The sequence below is a fragment of the Cupressus sempervirens genome, chromosome 7 (assembly GCF_028749045.1).
Source record: "Cupressus sempervirens isolate cs-2001-9-10 chromosome 7, ASM2874904v1, whole genome shotgun sequence".
Lineage (NCBI taxonomy): Eukaryota > Viridiplantae > Streptophyta > Pinopsida > Cupressales > Cupressaceae > Cupressus > Cupressus sempervirens.
Genome location: NC_143124.1, coordinates 230,916,842 through 230,940,654, shown reverse-complemented (window position 1 = coordinate 230,940,654; position 23,813 = coordinate 230,916,842).

The following is a 23,813-nucleotide window of genomic DNA, read 5'->3' as shown; positions in this document are numbered from 1 at the left end:
TAAATCCTGTAGAATCTATGCTTTGTTTCTTTCCCTAAAAATATTGATGATTCATGGGTTTTAGATTTAGGGGCTTCATTTCATGCTACACTCCATAGAATTTGGTTTGTTAATTATGTCCAATGGGAGTTTATTTGGGAGATAGAAAGCCTTGTTAGAGTTGTGGAAGTGAAGAGTTAAGATTAAGTTTCAAAATGGGAATTATTGGGCACAATGACATGAAGTTATTTTTTCATAGATCATTTCAAAATTGTAAAACTAGCCTATTCAAGGAGTCCATTTTAGGATAATTTGACTCTTACAATATAATACATTAACAAATGATTATTCAAAATATTCTTTAATCCTAAAATATCATCAAACATTGAACAAGTCATGAAAGTTTCTAATTAGTCATTTCAAATTTAAGTAAAAGATCTAAGATACTTATAATCAATTATTTGGTGTACAAGATTGTTTTGTCAAATATATTCATAGAAACATATTAGCATATATAGATATAAGCATATGTACCTTTGTATAGAGCATTCAATAATATGAGTAAGAATACATATAAACTACAAATAACCATGACAATTTTTTTCATTTTAATTTTCTACCTTTAAGACTAGCTAACAAGCTTCTTCACAATATAATTTAATCTAATGGCATACACTATCATGGCATAAATGGAAAACATCCAAAGGGATTACAATATGTGCCCTTAGTTTAAAGAGGAGAAACATTAAATGCCCTCTAGAAAAATGTGATTTAAGAGACTATTCAGAATATAAATAGCATGACCAAGAGCCCTATAAATAAAGGTGGTGATCATTCACTTCATGCTTGTATCTAATTATTTGGTAATAGTCATAAATTTTGCTAAGATAGAATCTTCCATATGATTATGAGAAGATAAGGATTCAAATTTCCATTGTTAAATTTTTTTATGTCTTTTTTCTAATATGACTTGTTTTTTGATTTAGGTAAAAACAAGTTTTACAGGGACCCACAAATCAATAAGTAGAAATTACAATATATTATTAAAAGAGTCCATAAGTAGTAATATGTTGGAAGAGAAAGATACACCATGATAAAAGCCAACAAACCAGAGCCTAGAACCGAAAAATAACCAAAGGCCAAACTATAGAGCCACAACTAACCTAAAGAAACACAAAAGACAAAAGCTAAACTAGCTCTATTAGAGCCTTAGCTACCCAAATCTTCATAACCCATGGATCATCTTCATTATTCTTTAGTGCTATGGTAGCCTTCTTCTTGTTGATTCATAATCTCGATCTTTTGTTTGGGCCATCGATACCCTCCTTCTTCTAGTTAATGTCTTTGTTGTTTAGGTCCACATTTGGTTCAATGCCCCTTTGCCACTCATGAGCTTTTGAATGTAGGAGTAAATCCTACTATTGCTATCCTTCAGGGTTTTACTAATTCTTCCTTTCACCTCCTTGATTTGACATGAGATAATTTTATCCCTTACTTCCCTTGCCTCTTCTTCACTCTACAAACCCTTATTACGAATTTATGCGATATTTTTTATGGAAATGATTTGATTATAAACCAATATGTCAAAGGAAGTAGTAAGCTTAGTTTTTCCCTTAATTTTAGTGAAAGTGTCACTAGGTTTCAAAGATACATTAGGGTTAATATCCCCTAAACCCTTCATTTCCACTGTAGGTTGAATTTCCTTATAATTTGAGGCAGAGTACCCAACAATGTTGATAGTGGGACTCCCCTTCTTGTTATCATTTTTCTTGTTCTTGATGCCTTGAGACAAATTTTCTTTACAATCCAATTTTCTCATTTTGGCTACAAAGGAAGAATGTTTTTTTTTTCTTAACAATGGGGGTCTCTTCACTTTCATCCCCAATTTCCATCACATCCCCATTGTCTTCCCACAAATCCTTCAAAACATTATCATCTTGGAACTCAACCAAGCTGGCGTCCTCCTTATCCCCTGAGGTTTTTAATATGATTTCTTATATATATGAAAATAAATCATTCTTTTTTTTTGAAAAAAAATTCATTGTTGAGATCTAATGTATATAAATTCAAAAAAAATAAATTATATTTATAACAATTGTTGTAAGAGTGATAACTTTAGAATAAAATAGTAAGAAATGATGATAAGAAATCAAGAACATACTATTAAGCTTCAAAAAAAATTGATAAATGGTGTCAAGGAATGGATATAATATAATATTTTTGTTAAGAAAATGTTCGTCATATCAATCATATATTTGTACATCTACATATGGTACTGTGTAGAAATGAGATGTACATATCTCTATCTCAATGAAATTTGAACTTGGATCATCTCATTCAAGAATAAAAGTTTTCTAACACTACACAAATTAAACATAAAATAATTTGATATTTAATAATAAAAATTTACACAATATTAATAGTATTTACCTCAAATACAGTCCCAATACTATAATATATTCCCCTTACATTGTACGTTCCACACACCACTCCAATAAAGGTGTTGCTTCATAACTAGCTTGTCAAGGAAGCTTTTAAAAACTATTAAAAACGATTAGCGAGCACCCTCTAGTGCCCCTTTTAACTCTCTCTTCTCTCGACATTAACACGATTTTGAAGCTTCATCTAAACATTATTGTTAGATCCACGAGGCCCCCTTGCAGTTTGACACTTGCAGTTGCGCATCGAATCCAGAGGCCCCCGTTTTTCAAGTTTCTTCCATACCCACTCCCCCACCTGGCCAGTAACATAAGGAAATAGACCATTCAGATAATTGAATCTCGCCTTCGTCACCGAAAACTTTGCAACCATGTAGAAGGTCAAATTAGCACAGGTGCAGATGAACAAGCACGACCCAAGAACCACCCAACCCAGCTTCGGAGCTTTGTCAAGAAGCATGAAGACCAATAGGTTCGTGACACATAAGAACAACATCTTATCTCCCGTTGTGATAGGTGTACTCATCTGCCACATCAGCACCACAAAGAGCGACAGAAAGAATACCGCGCAATCAAAGATGAGAAAAAGCTTGAGGGTGTCCAATCCAAGTAGAAGCGGGGACCCTTGTTCGTCCTCGAAACCGCCAGGAACAGTGAAAGCCTTATCTTAAATAAGAACATAAAACAGATTCAATGCCCTCAAAGAACACAGGATCATTAATATTTGAGGAATAAAATCATTGACTGTCGAAATTTGTGTTTTCAAAAGACTGTATATGCATACAGTACATCAAACAGCTATCAAAAACAGAGGTGGAGCAACGTACAACTCTTATCATTGCAAGTGAATTTTGCTTCGACTGGGGTTAACGAACAACTTAACTACTGATGAATTCATCCAGAACTATTCTAACTCTAGATCAACTGTAAAACAAAAACAACTGAATAATGATAACTTGAATCAACATTGATATCTATTTGATAAAAACTTTTATTATCAATCTCAGATATATTTGCTGTATTTGCTGTTTTTTTTTTAAAATATATTTGCCGTTAGATGCGTTGAGAATTAAAGGAGGAAAATGAGTTTTTCTAGTTTCTCATAACAGGATCTGTTTTTGGGTTTATATTTATACTTGAGTAATATAAAATAAGTCTTGTATAAGGAGGTGTCTAGCTGTGTATAAAGAGAAAAATGGGCATCTCGTGAAACAGGCATGGAAAATATACGACAGAAGCAAAGTCGATTGAGAAAATTAACCCCAAATTGACTACGACCTGGCAAAAGAGTGCCAGCTATATAGTTATTGACATGACATGACATTTTGGTTTCGCCGTCGCTTCTACCTTCGCCGCTTGTCCAGAAACAAACTTATAATATCTCTTAATAATGTGAGATACGCTGTTATCATGTAAAATGGATAATTTTCCAGCTTAGAATATATAACCTCACTTTAAGACAACTGGAAAATGTCCATAGGCGTAAAAAAAAAAGGGAAAATATGACAGAAAAAATTATAAAATTTAAAAAATAGGAGGAACATTGATAAGAATATTGATAGGGAGGAACTAATGTTTTCACTACTGATAACAATTAATTTTTACAATAAAAACATGTGAGTTTCTAAAGTTAAAAAAAAAAAAAATTATTTTAAAATTATTTTTCAAACATCAATTTCTAATTTTAGATTGGCTAATAAGAATTTTGTTAGGGGTAAAATTCATTTTTATAACACAAAAATTAAGAAAAAACACCAACCTCTGGAATATTCTTAAATTATAAAAAACAATGTAAAAACGTTCGCTAAACATTTGTGGCATCTTCTACAATCTTTCATAGTTGTTTGGAAGACTTCTGCAACTTTTTGTAAAACTCTACTACCTGAAACCTTCACTAAAGCCTTGTCCACTCCTCTGCCATGCTATTCTCTAAGAGTGTTGCTTACAAACCTGGCTTGTTGTTTCTTGATAAGCTCAGCTGTGCAGTCCATGCCCAAAAATCTTCTCATGTAATTAAGATGCTTATTCAAATTTCAAATAAAATATGTGCAAAAATAAAATGTGTACCCCTTAAACAAGCAAAAATTTGGGGAAAAACACCACCAATTATGCTCTGTAGCCCTTGTCAAAACATTGGTCTTGTCACATTTGAGCACCACAGTTTGTACAACAGCAGCTAAAGGGTAAACTATTTTGTTTTCCCAATCTATGCCTAGGCCATGCCCCTTGTACACATACCGCCCCTTGCTATCAGTGCCGCTGGTCCCAAAGTCCCTACAAGCCAGCAGACAACAGATAAAATTTAATGCGATTTGACATTAATTTTCGAGGGAGAAATAATAAAACAATGTTATTTAGCTCCATGGCATTATTCACAATGCCATTTACCTCCATCACATATATAAATTAATTTTTTATTTAGTTATGTTCAATTAGAATTAAAAGAAATTAAATATTCATAAGAAATTTTAAGCCAAATAAGGTGTGATTGATCTTATTCTTATAAACCTATTCTTAGTTATAAACTTAAATAATATTATATTTAAGAATTAGATTAAAGTTTATTTTTTATATTATATTTAAAATAAATTTTATAATATATTAAAAATAAATTTAAGAATTAGATTAAGGTTCAAGTTTTATATTTTATTTAAATCTAAAATGTATTATATTTACTCTGGTATTGCAACATAACATAAACCTATAGGTAATAAAGTTTTGTGTTTCAAAGTTACTATACATGAATGTTTTTTTGATTTCAAGTTATCCCTTCCCCATTTAGACTTTTGTTGAAAAAAGAATAATAATTGCTAAATCGACTATGATTCCAACTATACAAATTTATGAAATAACATGACCTAATGTTTTAATAACTAACATTTAACACTTCTCCAATGTAGTCTTCAACTCCTATAAGTGAATGTATAGTTGATTTGAAGTTATCATGTCTCTATTTAGACTTTTGTTGCAAAGAAAACATTAATAGCTAAGTATACTATGATTCAAACTACACAAGTTTATGAAATAAAAAGAGAAAAAATTTTAATTACTAAGATTGAACCTTAAATATTCTACTAACCTAGAATAGTCCATCTAGTAAAAAATTAAATATAATTACTTTTGAAGCGTTCTTTTGATTGTTATCCCACTAACCTATAAGATAAATACCTTGACATGAGAACTTACAACTATGTATTTATAGACAGTTCTAGTTAACTAGAAAAACATTTACAAGACATTTAAATTTTTAAATGAAGATATCAAGTAAATGCATTTGAAAACTTAGAAATTAAATCACTTCAACATTGTTGAATAACATCACTTGTTTCTTAACTCCATGTAATATTAGGTTGGTAACAAAAAATGCAAGTTCATTGACCTCTAATAGAGAATTTATAAGTAAAATAGTCATTCAAACTATAAAAGAAAATTATAGTAAAACATAAAACAAGATGGAAAAATTATATTCTCTTTTCCCAAATAAGTTAAGGTCAAGAAAATCCATAATTGTAATAAAAATCATTGTTATATGTTATACATAAAGTACCTATATAAATGATGAATCTATTGTGAATTATCAAGCTACTCCATCCAAAATATCATTGTCAAAATGAGAGGTAATTAAACTTACACATTAAAAAGTTTCTTTCCTCCCCACTCAACATTGTAGTATTAAATGTATTCTAAACTATCAAAACATTGGAAAATTTAGTAAAGTATATTGATTATTTGTAATAACTTGTTATTGATAACTCCCCATGCTAATTTCATTAAAACCTACATGTAAACATACATTGGTTGTTAAAAAATTCTATAAAGTTAAGTTTTAAAATTGTAAGAAAAAAAATTTAATAATGATTTTACCTTCACTAGTTTGCATTGCTTACATTGTTCCTAGCAGCTAGTTAAGATCAATACAAAATGGTAGCCCATGTTATCCACTATTCTTTTCACCATCTAAACTTGCAATGACATGTATAATTAATTAGTCAACACAAATTAGTCATTCGTTTAGAAGTATAATATGTAGTTAATATATTAGTAATATTGAACTTCTTAATTAGCTGAAATCCTTTGTTCAAACGCTTGAGTGGGGATAACACCAATAGTTGATGATGGTTGAATTTCACAAATTGTACATGCTAATTTTTTGATTAAGTATAGAAAGGAGGTTAGAAGCAACAAAGAATGACAATATTATAATTCATGAATTAACATATTTAATCATTAAATATTACCATCTATAGTTTGCATTTCATCTATTATTGATTGGTTCAAATCAATAGAGAAGGCCAGTCAACTCTGCCATGTATTCTCTACATCCTTCAAAGCTACAATAAAATAATTTTACACATAAATAAGAGGAAGAATTATTATTATGAAAATTACTAAAACAAATTAAAATAAATGTACTAACCATGTTCTATGATAGTAGTTGTTTCTTCTTGTATGGCTATGCTCGAACAATGTAAGACCTTCCTTTTCTTTTTCTTTCTATGAGATATGGAAGGGAACTGAAAGTATTCCTTCTCTATGGCTCTTTCATTTTATTATTGATGAATGTCACTATGTATTTGGAGAACAATATGTTTTTTATGTAGCTTGGTTGGACTAAACCATGGTGGTATTCATCTCATGGGCATGTTCTCAGTATGAGGGATTGTTGTAAACTTTGAAAGGGAAGACATAGATGCATGGAAATCTTTTTTAAATCTCTCAAAAAATTTAGTAAATATGAGTTTTACATCTTCTCTAGGTGGTAGATTTTAGAATAATAAATTCATATAATCCAAAGCACTTTGATAAACGTCATTCGAAGGACTTAACGAATTCCAACCATCTATACAGAAATAACAATTAAGTTAAATAAATGGAAAAATAATAATATTTTAATTAAGAATTCATGGCATTGAGAGTTACCAATTATTTGGTCTTAAACACTTCCAACTCCAATCACTTCTTGATCTTATAACAGATTATATGCATCTGCACTTTGAATAGTAATTTATTAAGCTTAAGAACCATAAAAAATCAATAATTATTTTTACTATGAAAGATAAATAAACATTACCAATGATATTATTCTCATGATAGGAACTCTCTCCACCATTATTACCATGATCAACCAATGGAGTAACACCTTCTGTAGTTCAATTTATTTTTTGTTAGTTCAAAGAAAACATAAACTTTGAAAATAAATCTATATAATAGTCAAATGCTAGAAGAAACTTACCAACAACTTTATCTTTCCCATTTGCTTGGTTTCTCTTTATATGATCTAAAATCTTCAACACATGCTTACAACTATTTCCTCTTTGTGCCCATTGACAATCACACACGCGCAAATCTGGTCTAAATTTTTTGACAATGTACCACTTCATAGGATCTGATTGACTTCTTATTTTGTATGTATTGGGGAGATCATAAGGATAGAAATCTGAATCTGGTATTGTTTTTTATCTCTCTAGTGCAGTTCTATAATATCTTTCTTTTTTGAAGTTAGTGACAAATCTAGATAATTGCAAATATCTTTTACTTTTATAAAATGGCTCTATCCTATGAATAAGTGTATGGATAAGCCAATCCATTCTCCTTGTACATTTTTTGGCACAATCACTTAAATAATGACTCTTGATATGGAAATGATAAGACTATATAGATGCATTAGTTTCTTGATTAGCATGTAGGAAATTTCAAAAAAATATTGCCCACATTGCTATACAAGCAAACATAAAAACATATTATTAACTAAAAATCATAAATTTAATCATGTAAATACAAATATACAAAAAAAAGAAAGTACCGACAAACTTACCAATATGGGTTTCATAATGGCACCAATTTTTTAGAAAATAATCAATAAATGTTTTCTCTTCTTTGAACTCCTCCATGAATTGTTTCATTAAGTGAACGGTGGTATTTTCATTATCAACCATTGCATTCATTATGTCACCCAATCTATCAAACATATTTGTTCCAACATCCCTATTGCATGCAAACCTATATTAGAAAATATAATATGAAGTTGCATACTCAAATAAGTGATGCTTGACATATTCTTATTAAATATTTTCTCAACTATACACATTTTTTAGCCATGCTCTATGCACATGCCAAATATATAAAAGAACTCAACAATTGAAAGATGATCTGTATACATTGCAAAAATTGATCAATAACATTCTAAGAAAATGAATGCAAAATTATAGTTTATATCATAAATCATGACTAAAATTGAGTTAATTTTGGTTTAAATGTAGAAATTAAGGCCAATAAAAACTTGATAGCTTCAATTTCTACACTAGCATCATCTGTCATAAATGCATTGACATGCCAATTATCTCTCAATTTTCCCCCCGGTCTATAGATCACTGTTAACCATTCATTTATATGGTCAACTCTACTTTTGGAGGATATTTCCCATGCAATAGGCACGCTAGCCTCTTGTTCATAAAAAATAAGCAATGCATATAACCCCATACTGCACATGAGTTCAACTTTGAAAAATTAATTTATTAAATAAAACAAATGAATGAGTAAAATAAAATCAATAAATATAGTTAACATTTCTATACTTACACCATATTTGTTTGTTGAAAATGTTGAATCCATTGCTATAATAGAGTTATGTGAATGCTTGACCATCATTTCTCTCATCGAAGGTGTTTGGATGCCTACAATAAATAGAACATCTCCCATGGTGTTTGGTTTTTTGTAAAAGAAGAAATTATCTTTCTCTTCTATATGACACAAACTAACACTTTTTGCATCATCCTTATTTTTGTGTGATCAAAATGAGTGTACTCTTTTTAATACATTTAACACATCTTTCCTTACTAAACAAGCATCTCTCATATTCATCAAAACTATTAGAACATGGTCTATGTAATGTTGCTCATAAATTATGTCAAAACCAACACCCATCATTAATAAGAACTCAATGTATGATTTACATTCATTTGATAGTCTTGCTGCAAAGCTAGTACTTGGATCTCTAGAAGGGTCATTCTTTCCATGACAAAATTCACCATTAACATCTTGATGGGTAAATTCATTATATGTGATAATAGCAACCTGTAGTCTACCATACATAACTCTAATATGAAAGTGGGTTTGGAAACCCCTTTTTTGTATAAAATTTCATATCCTTTTCACCTTTTTAATGTCTTTAGTTTTTTTCTATTAGCCTTGGGCCCAAAAGCACAATGATATCTATTTAAGGACATGAAAAAAACAATATATTAATCAACATGATAAAAAAAAAATTTAAAATGACATGCTTAATTATATGGAAATTTTTAAGCATACCTTGAATACATTATGGTACTATGGTCAGTAGCATTTTCCAATTTGGCCTCTCTATGAGCTTTACATAGAAATGTTGTCTCTATGCCATCCTGCAATATACATTCTCCTTTGATAAAGTAAGCAAGTCTCCCAAGAGGGATAGCAGCACACAAGTTAAGCTCCTGGATATTTTCATTTCTGATAGGTGTCCATTCAAGATCATTCATTGAAAAAAGATTTTCTTTTTTGGAATGTCTTAGACATCTGATCGAATGAGTAATTCGCATTTCAATCCCCTACTCATTCTATACAATATTAGGCTAATTAGTAACCCTCTATCTTGTTAAAACATGCATGAAAAATACATTTATTCTATTATATCATAATATATAATTTTTCCTATCAAGAGGTGATAGATTTAGAGGATGATTCTATAGAAAAGTAAAACCTATATTGGAGATGAGGAACAACTACAAATTAATGGATAATGGAGGTGTATGAAGATGTTGTGTGACTATAGATAATATGATGGTGGTATAAACCTAGAGCAGATTTCTAAAAGAAAAATATTGGAAAAGAAGCATCAAATAAGTTCAATACTTGATATTTAGTGTGCAATATGAGAAAAACCTAAGAGGAGAGAGAGAGAGAGAGAGAGAGAGAGAGAGAGAGAGAGAGGTGGTGTGTCTAGAGAATAGTGAGGGAGGAAGAGATATTATGGGGCATACCGAGAGAGAGAGAGAGAGAGAGAGAGAGAGAGAGAGAGAGAGAGGGGGGGGGGGGTGATTAGGGGAGATATCTAGGGAGAATGGAAAGGCATGTGTGTGTGTGTGGGAGAGAGAGATATTAGAGAGTGTATCTATAGAGCAATGAGGAATAGAAAGGTAATAGGGGCATATCTAAAGAGAGAGATTAGGGGGTGTATCTCAAGAGAGGGGATGGAGGTTATGGAGCATATCAAGGAGGGAGGGAGAGAGAGAGAGAGAGAGAGAGAGAGAGAGAGAGAGAGAGAGAGAGAGAGAGAGGATAAAAAAGAGGAAGATATGGTGAGAGTAGGTAGGGGAGAGAGTGTTAGAGAGTAATTAGGGGAAGAGAGATAAATAGAATGAAACATTAGTTACTAATCTCAACCCCCATCTTATACATAATTGACGCCATTTGTTAATAAATATTAATTTCTAACAATATTGCTAAATAAAACTATATAGCCCTAAGACCAATTTAACACTTTCAATTAACCCAACTAACATAAGAAAAAAAATTGAAAATTTTCAAAGTTATATCTTCAATATAATATTTATTAGTCAAGTTATTCAAATTTATTAAATAAAATAGTTTTAAATTATATGTCATAAAAAAATATAAATAACTGTATATATTTAAAATTAAATACAGATATATTTTGATTAAAAGGAGAAGATTCATTAATAGTCAAAATTGTGAACAATGGAATACAGAATTAGGATTAAATCTTTATAAAAAATTGTGGGTTAGGGTCATGATTGAGGTTTGATTAGGGCTACAAATTAACTAGATTATGGTCAATTTTTTATTAAGTTTACGGTTATAAATAAGTATCAACTAATGCTATGGTGCTGCCAAAAAAAATTCAGTTGAAACATAAAAAGTATAAATATAATTGTATTCAGTTGAAACATATATATAAGGGTTTTCAACAATCCAAAGGGATTAGGATACTACAATAATCTCATCAATGAACTTATTCTCCATGGTAGTTGACACATGAAAAGAACCTAGGGAAACAAATTCATAGTAAACAATAGCAACTGACCATCTGAATAAGTGTGTGTGTTACTAATAAACAAACTTGACTTAGATGTCAACAGTAAATTCCTAGACACTAGACCATTTACTTTTCAAAACTATTTATCTCATAGCTTAGATGAATATTATGAGGTCATTTGAGTTTAAAACATAATTAGAATTTCCACTTTCAAATATGAAATAGGATTTTTTGATGAGATTGTGTTTAAATTCTCTATAATGAAGGAAGTCATTACTTATATTTGTATCCATTATATTTTATTGCAACCTTCTCCTTTGATAAAGTTAGTGAGTCTCCCAAGAGGCATAGCAACACATAAATTAGGACATTTTAATTTTTGATAGGTGTCCATTCAAGATCATTCATTGAAAACTAATTTTCTTTCCTAGATAGCTAGTTGAATGAATTTGATTTTCATTTCCATCCTCTAGCCATTCTGTACAATATTTAATTGGTCACTAACCCTTTATCTTGTTAAAACACACATGAAAAATACATTGATGCTATTATATCTTTAATAATTTATATTATAATTTTATCAAGAGGTGATAGATTTACAAGACGATTTTATTAGAAAGTAAAACCTATTTTTGAGATGATGAGCAATAACAAATTCATAGTTAATGAATGTCTATGAAGATGTTATACGATATAGATAATATTATGGCAGTGTACACCTATAAATATTCAAAAAGAAACATCAAATAAGTTTACTACTTGATTTCTGGTGTGTAATATAAGGGAAAAAATTGCTTCACCATAAATGACTACTACAATGATTATATTATTAGATTAAATGCATCTTTATGTGTAATTTCACATTATATATCTTATATGACATTAAAACTAACATAAGTATACTTCATTTGTAACAAAAAAAACATATAATACAAAAGATTCAAAAATGGATTAACTAATATAATAATATTTGATCAATTTCATATAATAGTACTCTTATAGGCATCCATTGAAGTTAACTTGTTATTAAAAGTGATTTTTTTAACCAATCAATTGTGAGGTTTTTTCTACATTTGAAGTTTTTTTAATTTACTTAAGTAGAGATGCAATTATTTTAACAAAACATTTTGAAAATTTTTGTTTACTTTTCTTTCATTAGCTAAAAGGTTTTAGAAATATAAACTTTTTTTCATTTAGTTGTGATTTTTCAACTGTATTATAAATTCAAAACTTAGATATATAAACATGTGGATGATATATTTTACATTTCATTTAAGATATTTTTCATGATATATGTTATAATACCATATTTTATTATATTTATATTTTACATTCTATTAATAATGATGTATTTAAATACATTTACATTAGATATTGAATTTTTTTTATCATGTATATTTTATATCAGATCTCACATCACATATTCTCTATTTATACTATTATCTTTATATTATTATATATTATACTAAATATATTTATTATTATTTTAGTTTTAAATAAATTTTAAAAATATAACAATAAGAACATTAATTAGTGTTATTATAATTGTTAATTTTGATTAAAAAAATATTTTAAAAGACTAATTTAGAATTTAAAACTTAAAATAATTTGATATAAATTCATAATATTTTCTTTCAGGGAATAAAGGTTTGATTCAAAACAAATTATGAAATCAAAAAATGAAATCAAACTACAAGTGAAATTTAATTAAATCAAAAAAATCATGAAATCAGTGATTTAATTACAAACTCTTTTAACATAGGGTGTGACTTTCTTAATGGCTATAGAAACTTATCTTGTTTGTTTGCTTGTATGATTGAATCTTAACTATATGGGGGTGTGATCTTTGCTTAATTAGCCTAGCCTGACCAAGATTGGCTTTACTTGAATGGACATGTTTCATCTTGCCTATATAAGGAGGTTATGTGATTCATCTTCAATCACAAATAAAAAATATGTTTAGGTGCAGATCAAATCATGAAGTGTACTATTTAAAAAGAAAGGCACCAAATTATCAAGAGGTAGCAAATCATTTTTATATCAAGATGTTAAATTCCATATCAAGACACAACTAATTATCAAATAAACATTGTTCTTTGCTTTTTAACTAAATGACAAAAAATTGTTAATTTACAATTTTTTTTAAAGGGAAGAAACAAATTGTATTCTAATGTAGCTAAGCAAGTTTTTTTGGGTACCTTTAAATGCATAGAAAAAATTCAAGTGACTAGGTCGATTATTGTATCAAATTCTATACCCAAAAACTAACATATAAATTTAAATAACAACATTTAAATTACTTTCAGACTATTTAGCATACATTAAAAATTTAAAGTTAAATTTAAGGACCAAAAAAATCTGCAAAAAAATCTAAAAAGTTAGAATTGCCTGTCTTTTTGTGGGGGCTGATCGATGAACAAAGAGGAAGCATTGCTGTAAGTTTGATATAAAGACACATTCCCTCCAAAAAAAATAGCCATTCCCTCCAATTTTAATATTAAAGATGCCATCAAATCTGGGGAACTCCCAAGTACACAATGCATTTAAATATATAATGATGTCAGATGCATTGACGGCTAGAGGTGATACATGTATGAGGGGCATGGCCTAGACATAGGCAGTGCAAACTTTACCCTTTAGCCATTGCCCAGTTTGTACTTTGTCTGATAAAAATGTAATTTGAACTCCACCATTTCATTGATCAGTTTAATAGCAACCTCACACCATTGGAAAAAAATTGCGCACCCACAATTTTTATTGTTGCAGGTGGTCGTTGCCTAATTGAACTTCATACCAATTTTTTTGTTTTTTATTTCCATCTTGCTTAAATCTCGCAATTTCCCTTTCTATTCTATTGTTGTGTAGGTTATATATGCAAGTTGTGTAGGTTTTATATGCAAGGCGTGGTCTATATGGGAAATTTAGGAAGCAATCATTTTATTATCAAATAATTTTAAAATTTTATTATTTTGGTTCATCTGGTCTATACACTCGGCTCTGATTTTTTTTCCTTATATGAGCTTTTAAATTTATTTCTCTTTACTGGATATCAAAATATACAATTTTACATAAGAAAGAGAAAAGTTAATGTAAAATATAAAATGTTATATGGAACTTTAAATATAATAATATTAATAATTTTATTATTTAACTGAATAGAATATTAGAATTTAAAACTAAAGAAATAAGAAAATATAAAATATAAATCCTATTTAAATTTTGAATAGCAAAATTTAATACCAAATACAAAACACAAATAGGTTTCTAAAATAAAAATTTATGAAGTATCTTTAAAAAATAATTATAATAATTATAATATTTATGAAATGTAAAATATCTTTAATTTTTTTTGAAATAATAATCAATTTAAAATTGTATAGAATTTGAAAAATAGAATATTTCAAATAATAATAATAAGATTGTAATAAGTAATTAAGCTTGAGTAAACTCAAAAATCTTTTAGATAACATGTTCATAATTTACCATTGTGTTGTAGGCTCTTGTCTTGTTATATAAATTTAATTTGAAAAAAAAAATGAACTTAAAGTTAATGGTATTTAAGAATTCAATTTGACAATTTTATGACAATATTTAAAAAATTATTATAAAATAAATGTGAAGTGTACAGTAATTATATTCTATGAAATGAAAAATATAATATATATAAAAGATTAGGAATTATTAAAAGTTTTAATTGATAGAAAAAAATGAATTATATGTTTACAATAATTTTAAAATTTAAATTAAAAAGTACAATGGTTTTAAACAATTGAACAACTTTTAGCATAGTAGATGAGTTTTTTCTGAGCTTTTTTATTAGACCATTCAAATGAATGACTATATGCACACAAGCACTTTCTTCAATTAGAATTACTATATAATTCTAATATGTTATGGAGCGAGTAATATATATAAATTTAATTGTTTTAGTTCCCATTCCCACTATCATCTAAATGAAGGGAGTTGATGGAATCCAAAACAAAACTTTACATATCTAAATTCAAAAATATCAAGTACTATGACATGTACTAATTAAAATGTTATATGAATGTTAACTCTCTTTCACAACATAAAATTAGAAAATTCATATGGGATTGCAAGTAAGTAGATTTAATCATATAACTAAAAGTGCTTGAGTTGGAGTAGTACTAGGATGGATAGCCTTTCTGAGAGCTTCATCTCTATGACCATTGCCTAGATGCAATGAGCGTTATGTGTTCATTCATTCTCATGAGGTATGAGATCTTCTGAACCACAACTCATGAAACAAGTCAATCATGATAGCAATACCAGAATTACTCTCCTTCCAAACTTTAAATTGGTTGGGATATTATCATTGTCAAAAATTCTTTGATCAGTTACTGAAGTTAAAAGGTTTGTAATAAACATTGTAGGAGAGATGCCCTTGTCTTAGGTGAGTTCAGTGACATGTATACCCCTCAGTCCTTGCGTCTTAGTTGTAGACATTTAGCATGAGGCTTGCACTCACGTATGAGCAACTACAACAACTTTGTGAATGAAAATTCCTCCAATCATTACACTCTAACCAAATAAATAAAATACAATCTCCTCTTTATTATAGAAGGCAAGGACTCTAGCTCTTTTAGAGCTCTTGTTATTATTTGTAATTTATATGCTTTTAATATTTAAAAACAAAGTGAAAATTTATTGTGGTTTTATCTTGATAGCAATATTACAATTTGATGTATTATAAAAAAAATATAAAAGGTATCTTTTAATTATTGATTGATGAATTCAAGGGATTTTAGAATGATTTATAAGACAGAATATTTAATGAAGGTTTTACAAATAGAGTAGCAAGTAAAGTGGGTTTAAACATAGAGAAAGCTCTATGTTCAAACACACTTGAGTTAGAGACAAACTAGGACAAGTAAACTTGTAAGAATTCTTGTTATTTCACATCTACAAGCATCACCTAGATATAATATAATAAGTGTCAAATGTTACATTCATTCTCATGAGAGATGGGTTCTTACGATCTTACTCATGAAACACGAGCCAATGAATTTGACTCAAAAATTACACAATTTAATCTTAGTAGCAATATCACAATTAAATCTCCTACTTATTAAAATAATATATTGTTAAGAATCTAAATGGATGTGGAAAAAATAAATTTTGAAAGTTTAAGTGAGATTTAGTTTATATAACAAGACAAGAATTCAAAAATAAAGTTTGAATATGGTTAATTCCAAATAAAGTGAATCGATAAAATTCTTAAGAAATGAGAGTTTTATCTATAAGGAAGCTAAAAGTTGATGTGATTTAAAGTCATGGTTCATTTTGATAGGTTATTTAAGGTTATGCTCATGTGGAGAAGAATGATCCCAACGGAATATATAAAGAGATGGTATGTAGGTTTGTATGTATAGAACTAGTCATTGGTCTTATATTTAGAAGGAAAAAAAATTGGGTAATTTCAAGCATAGTGTTTTCAACTTGTACCTAAGTTTGCATAAGCACAATAGAGTAAAGCATAACTATAACTAAAAATCTTATTTAGAATCATAAATATTAAAAGAATATTCACTTTAAGTCATGTTAGATCTAGACAAATTTGAAAGTGAAGCATCACTAGTCTTTGAACAAAAACATAAGCCACAAAAGGGAGTATATTTAAATAACATGAAGAAGTTGTCAACCCATGTACAAGATTAATTGGCTTTGGTACAAACCAAACAAGATTCTTAAGTATCTCAAATTACTAACTAAATGAATAACATGGGCTAATAGTACCCAAATCAAGATGTGAGAACCAAGTTGAAGATCTTGATAAAGACCGAAGAGTCAAAGTAATCAATCTCTGACTTAAGAATAATTGACCAAATTGTCTAAAATTTGCAATGCAAGTGTCCAAAGAGGATTGAAAGTGTTTGTGGAATAGAAGAACTATACAAAATAAGAGATTAAATTTTTATTTGTTATACTAAATATACAAAGTATGTATTGGAAAGTTTTAGAGTAATAAATTGTAATCCAACATCTACTCATGTACCAATAGGTATAAAATTCATTAGAGAAGATAACAAGTCCAATTTTGATACAATATATTTAGAAAACTTGTCTCAAGATGCATCTCGCTACAACTAGATTAGAATATTATATGGAGTTAGTTTGATATCTCAATTTATAGTGACAACTAAGAATTCAGAGTATATTGAGGTACAATGGAAAATAATATTGTCAAAAATTGAGGTACATTGCATGACCTATGTATTATGGGCATGATTTTCAAAGTATATTTTGGTACATTGCATGACCTATGCATTATGGACACAAGTTTCTATATTGTACTTTCTTATGTATGATTACAATTTTTCTTCGTTTCATACTTATATGCAATAAAAAAAGTCTTTATTTATGATAAATGGTAAAATTTCTCCAATTCTATGAAAGGTAGGCCAATAGCACCCTCAACTTAGTCTCTTAATGGCTATTCTATTTACTCTGAAATTCCCTCCATGTGGCTCATCATGGAATGCACACAAAATATTGTAAGTCTCATCCTCTCACACACACCTTCTCATCATTTTATGTAGTCCATGATAAAATACACATCCTTCTATCCTTTAGAAATTGAAGCTCTTCTCAATAAGAAATTTCTTCCCCTTTGGTCAAAAGTGAGAAGGAACCTTGTTGAAAACTAAATAATTTACTATATGAGAACACCAAGGTGTGAACTTAGAAATGAAGAACAAGTTCTCATCTAGAAATTAGTTGTCAATGATTTACATAAAATTATTGGTTGTTTATATAGATATAAGTTAAGAAATTACATTTTCTCTTCATTTCTTATCAATAATACCAATATCAAACTATTACATTAACAACAATCAACTTGCCAACCTTTATGGGATTGAAAGTTTGTTCATGAACTACTTGATGATTGCAAGATTTGTATGAATATAGGTTTGATAACCATTGATAGAAGGTCTTAATTAATTTAGTGTATAGATGGCTTCTAAAATATTTTCTTTGCACCTATGCAATATGCATTCTATTCTGCACCACATACTATATATTACCAATCATAAATCAATCAAGAGTTTCACTCACTTCTATGCTCTCATTGTGTTTTGATAATCTATAACTGGTCACCATTGGTCATTGGAAACTTACAATTGGAACAATTATTGTTTTGTCATTGATGTAAAATCTATTGATAAGACATATTGAAACCTAATCTAAATTTCATATCTATTTGATTGATGAAGAGGATTTGAGAAGTTTCTCGTAACAATAGAACCTAGAGGAAAGGTTGAGTTATGAAATGGGAGTTAAAATGGACATTTGCTTAGATAGAATTTGATAAAGAAAAGTTATTATTCATATGAAGAAAGCTAAGCCAAGCTGAACAATAGAGTAAAAGGCTAAAGAATATTGAGTAATGTTATTGTCAACTAAGCTATAGTTAGTACTGAGAAAATCTAGTGTTGACCAAGCATTAGCATCGAATGAGCGAGATAGTTGATACCAAGAAAAAAGATTTATAATGACCAAGTAATTCCATGATGATCGAGTGTCAGAATTTAAAGATTATCGAGTAATAGTTTGAGAATTTTTCAAGGAAATCATGAGATCAGGTCGACATAGTTGATTTCTTGGGAGATGTAAACCACATTGAAGATAAGATTGATGAGTTGGATCATTAAATTCAAGGCAAGGATTAGGTAAAGACCTAATAGATGGATTCTAGAGAAGTTTCTAGAAGATCAAGAAGATGGACATATATAATGAATCGAGTTGAACCTATTCATAAACCCTATATGATGATTGTAGAAAATGGTAAAGCAAGAATTACTTATATAATGATATATAGAGCCATGAAAATCATGTTGTGTGTGCATGTGTGCAAGTGTGAGTGATGTGTAGGAGAAAACATATAGATAGAAGTGGATCAAAGGTACACAAGAGTGAACATAAAGAGTGTGTTAGTGAATGGGAAGCTCAAGAAGGGAGCTTGCATAAATGATGTTGATATTGATAAGTGAATGACTTAAGAGTTGGTGAAGTGAGAAGGTTGATTTCATAAGGGTTGCCAAGAAAATTAGGAATAGATATGACAATGGAGATCTTATCAGAAAATCCTGGCACAAGGACCAAAAAAAGATTTGAACCTACAAAAGTAAGTTGTAATCACCTAGATCAAAACCTACTATTTTCTTTCTAGTCATCATAAATAGTTTTTATTGAAATCATTTTAACAGAGGTTGACCTAATAGTCATTTGAAAGACTTAATAGTCTATATGAATCCTTTAACTTGGTGACATTCTCAATGGAATGATCAAAGTCCTCTAACAAGGCCACTCCTAAAAGGTTGATTACATCCTTTAACAAGGTCACATTTAATGGTGTGTTTTATAACCTTTAACAAGGTTGGATCCTAACAAAGCTCACTTTGAAAGAGTGAAAAAGAGTTACATGTTACTGGTAGTTTTTCCCAAACTGGATTTCTATGTAAAAATCCTATGTCAAATTTGTGATGAATTCTTTATATGTTTTACATTTGATAATGTTTTTATTAAGAAATGAAACTTATGTTTAAGATTGTATGTTTACAGTAGAGACCAAGTAATTGAAGGATAAGTAGAATAGGAGTGTTTGTGTTTTTATGTTCAAATGGCACATAATGAGCTTGAGTAACTAATTCACCCCCCCTCTCAGTTATTCTAAACATTTCTAACAATTGGTATAAGAGCTTAGTGCTTAAAGAATAAAGTTTGAAGGTACTTAAAGCTAAAGATCCTAACTCATAAGAGAAATGTACCCAAGAAAAATAGGGAGAACTTTGCTACATGGTAGACTTGATGAGGTTGCACATATCTAGTAGTAGTGACGCTTCTATCAATTTTCTAGATAATGAATATTTAAAGGTAACAACTACTCCTCTGTCTACTAAACAACTAAAAAAAAAGATAGAACACAACCAAACAATGTTAGAGATTGCCTCAACCCTAAGCTTTGTCGTATTTGATGACCTAAAAGAATGTGATAGTGAAAAGAAGATGTGGGGCAAATTGAAAATGATATATGGAGGTGATCACAATATCCTAAGAGCCAAATTAGAGAGCCTCAAAGGGAAATTTGATGATTACTCTAGAATGATGACTGTAATGTTTCTTAAAGATAAATATGATTCTTTTTAGTTATTTAAGTGGTATTTAGGCAGAGTTGAAAAAGAAATAGGGAAGAGTCTAAAGTGCTTGAGATCTGACATAGATGTTGAATTCTTTGCAAATGAGTTCATTACATTCTGCAATGATAGATGAATCAAAAGACAGATGTCAACACCAAGGACCCCTCCTTAGGATGGAAACATTGAAAGGAGAAATAGATCAATAATGGATTGTGCAAGAACATTGATGATGGAGAAAAGCATATCAAAGAAGTATTAGAGAGAACTAGTGAACATTATTGTCTATACCCTGAATATAGTACAAGTCAAGAAAGGTACAAATGCTACACCTTTTAAACTATGGTATCGTTATGCTCCTAATGTCAAATATTTCAAAATATTTGGAAGTAGATGGTATATACTAAAAGATAATAAGAATGGAAAACTTGATGGAAGGAGAGATGAAGGTATATTCCTAGGTTATTCCACCAAGAGCAAAGCCTATAAGTGTTTCAATTCTAATACTAACAAAATTGTGGAAACTGTAAATGTGAAAGTTGACAAGTTTGTAGAAGGAACTGACATTGTATGTATAGAAGAACCTAAAGACTACTATGCATTCATCTATGTGGATGATGATGCTCCTAGCGCTCAAAATGATGAAACAAATCAGGATAAAAACTCCTAACAAACAAGAAATGATGCAATACAAATACAAATTGTCTAGTAGTAGAGAGTGAGTGTCGAGCAACAGACTAAAGATGTCAAGTCTTAGATAAGAAATGTTGACCATAAGATAGAAAATGTTGAGCATGAAAAACATGAACTAGAACCTAAACAAGAAATAGCTTATTAACTTGAGTTTAATTTTCAAGATGAACCTAGAGAAGATCCAAGAAGGAAACTAATTGTACTAGCAAAATATGTTAGAAGACATTATAAACCTAAACAGATCATTGGTGATGTTGAATCAAGTGTTATGACCAGAAAAAGACTCAAAAATGATACATGATTACTTTGTGAATTTGATCCAAAAATAATAAAGGATGTTTTAGACAATAAATACTGGATCCATGCAATGAATGAAGAAATTGACTAGATTGAGAAGAACAATACTTGGACTTTAGTGCTAAAACCCAAAGACAAAAATCATATTGGGACAAAATGGTTTTTCAAGAACAAACTCAATGAGAATGGAGAGGAAACAAGAAACAAGGCAAGACTCATATGCAAGCGTTGTTCTCAAGAAGAAGGAATTGATTATGGAGAAAAAATTTCTCCTGTGGCAAGACTTGAAGGAGTCAAAACTCTACTTGCATATTCAGCCTACAAGAATTTCAAGGTATATCAGATAGATTTCAAATCTGCATTTTTAAATGGTATACTAGAATGAGAAGTATACATTGAACTACCTGAAGGATTTGTAGATCCAAACAAGAAGCACATGGTATGTAAACTGAATAAAGCCCTTTATGGATTGAAACAAGCCCCACAGGCATTGTATGAAAGATTACATAACTATTAGGTGAAGATTGGCTTTGAAAGGACAAATAATAATAGTAATCTATATTTGAATAATGGTAAGAATGTAATGAAGTATTTTTATTTGAAATATTTATTGAAGATATCATATTTGGAGGAAGAGAAACATTAAAATAATAATTAATTGATGAAATGTAGAAGGAATTTGAAATGTCTATGTTTGGTGATATAATTTTTTTCTTGGATTACAAGTATGTCAAATGAAGTTTTGAATTTTTATTACTCAATCCAAATACATCAAGGAGATACTAAAGAATTTTGGTATGGAAGACTCAAGGCCACTGAGTACACCTGTGTCTACAAGACATAAGCTATCTAAGATTGATGATTCTAGTGAAGTGAACAAGACTCTGTATAGATCCATGATTAAAAAATTACAATATGTTGTTCATAGTAGACTAGATATTGCTTTAGTAGTTGGGATAGTTGCTAGATTTTTAGCAATTCCTAAAGAGAATCTCATTATGGCTGTAAAAAGGAAAATGAGATATCTAAAAGGTACATAAGAATATGGATTGTATTACAAGAGGAATAACAAGTTTGAATTGAAGGTTTTCACTTACTCAAATTGGATAGGAAATATTGATGATAGAAAAAGAACTAGTGAAGGTACATTCTTTCTAGGAAAGAGATTAGTGTCATGGATAAGCAAGAAGCCAAATTGTATTTCCTAATCAATAGCTGAAGTTTAGAATGTGGCAGTTGCAGTGAACTATTCAAACATTATGTGGATCAAGCAATTACTGAAAGGTATGAAAGAAGAAATTACTGATCAAGTGGTTATCTATTTTGATAACAAAAGTGCTATCAACATTTTAAAGAATCCAGTCAGGCACACTAAAACAAAGCACATTGCTATCAAGTATCACTACTTGAGGGAATTAGTTCCAAACAAAGAAGTGAAACTAGAATATGTAAATACCAATGAATAGATTGTGGACATATTCACAAAATCCTTACCTAAAGATGCTCATGAATATCTTAGAGGTAAATTAGGGGTGATTCCCCTAAACAAAGCTACTAAGGAGACAAGGTGCATTGCATCAAATGTGCTAATTAGAATATCTTACAAATTGATGTAATAAAAATCTACTTTGGGAAATGCCTAGAGTAGATAGTCAAAGAACAACATATCATATCAGTCATAAGACAGATGATAGAAATCAATCAGACATGCAAAATATACATAATTTAGATGTATGATGAGTTTGAAGCTCAGGGAGCTAAGTATCTTTGGAATTATTGTCAAAGAGGGAGATATTTCTAAAACAGGGAGAGATTACAAAAAGAGGGAGAGATTACTACAAAGAGAGAGATACTTCAAAGAGGAAGAACACACAAAGATTATTGTCCAAGAGGGAGGTACATAATCTACAAAAGAAGATATATCATTTTAGAGGAAGAAAATAAGTGAAAAAAAAAAATTTAAATTAGAATGATAGTAACAAAATCTTTTGGATTGTATGGCAACAAAGCTATTACTAGTATTGAGATGTTTGAGATGTTTCCATCAATGTTGAAGAGGGAGATTGTTGGAAACTTACAATTGGAACAATTGTTGTTTTATCATTGATGTCAAATCTATTGATAAGAAAAATTGCTACCTAATCTAAATGTCATATATATTTGATTGATGAAGAGGATTTGAGAAGTTTCTCAAAAAAATAGAACCTAGAAGAAATATTG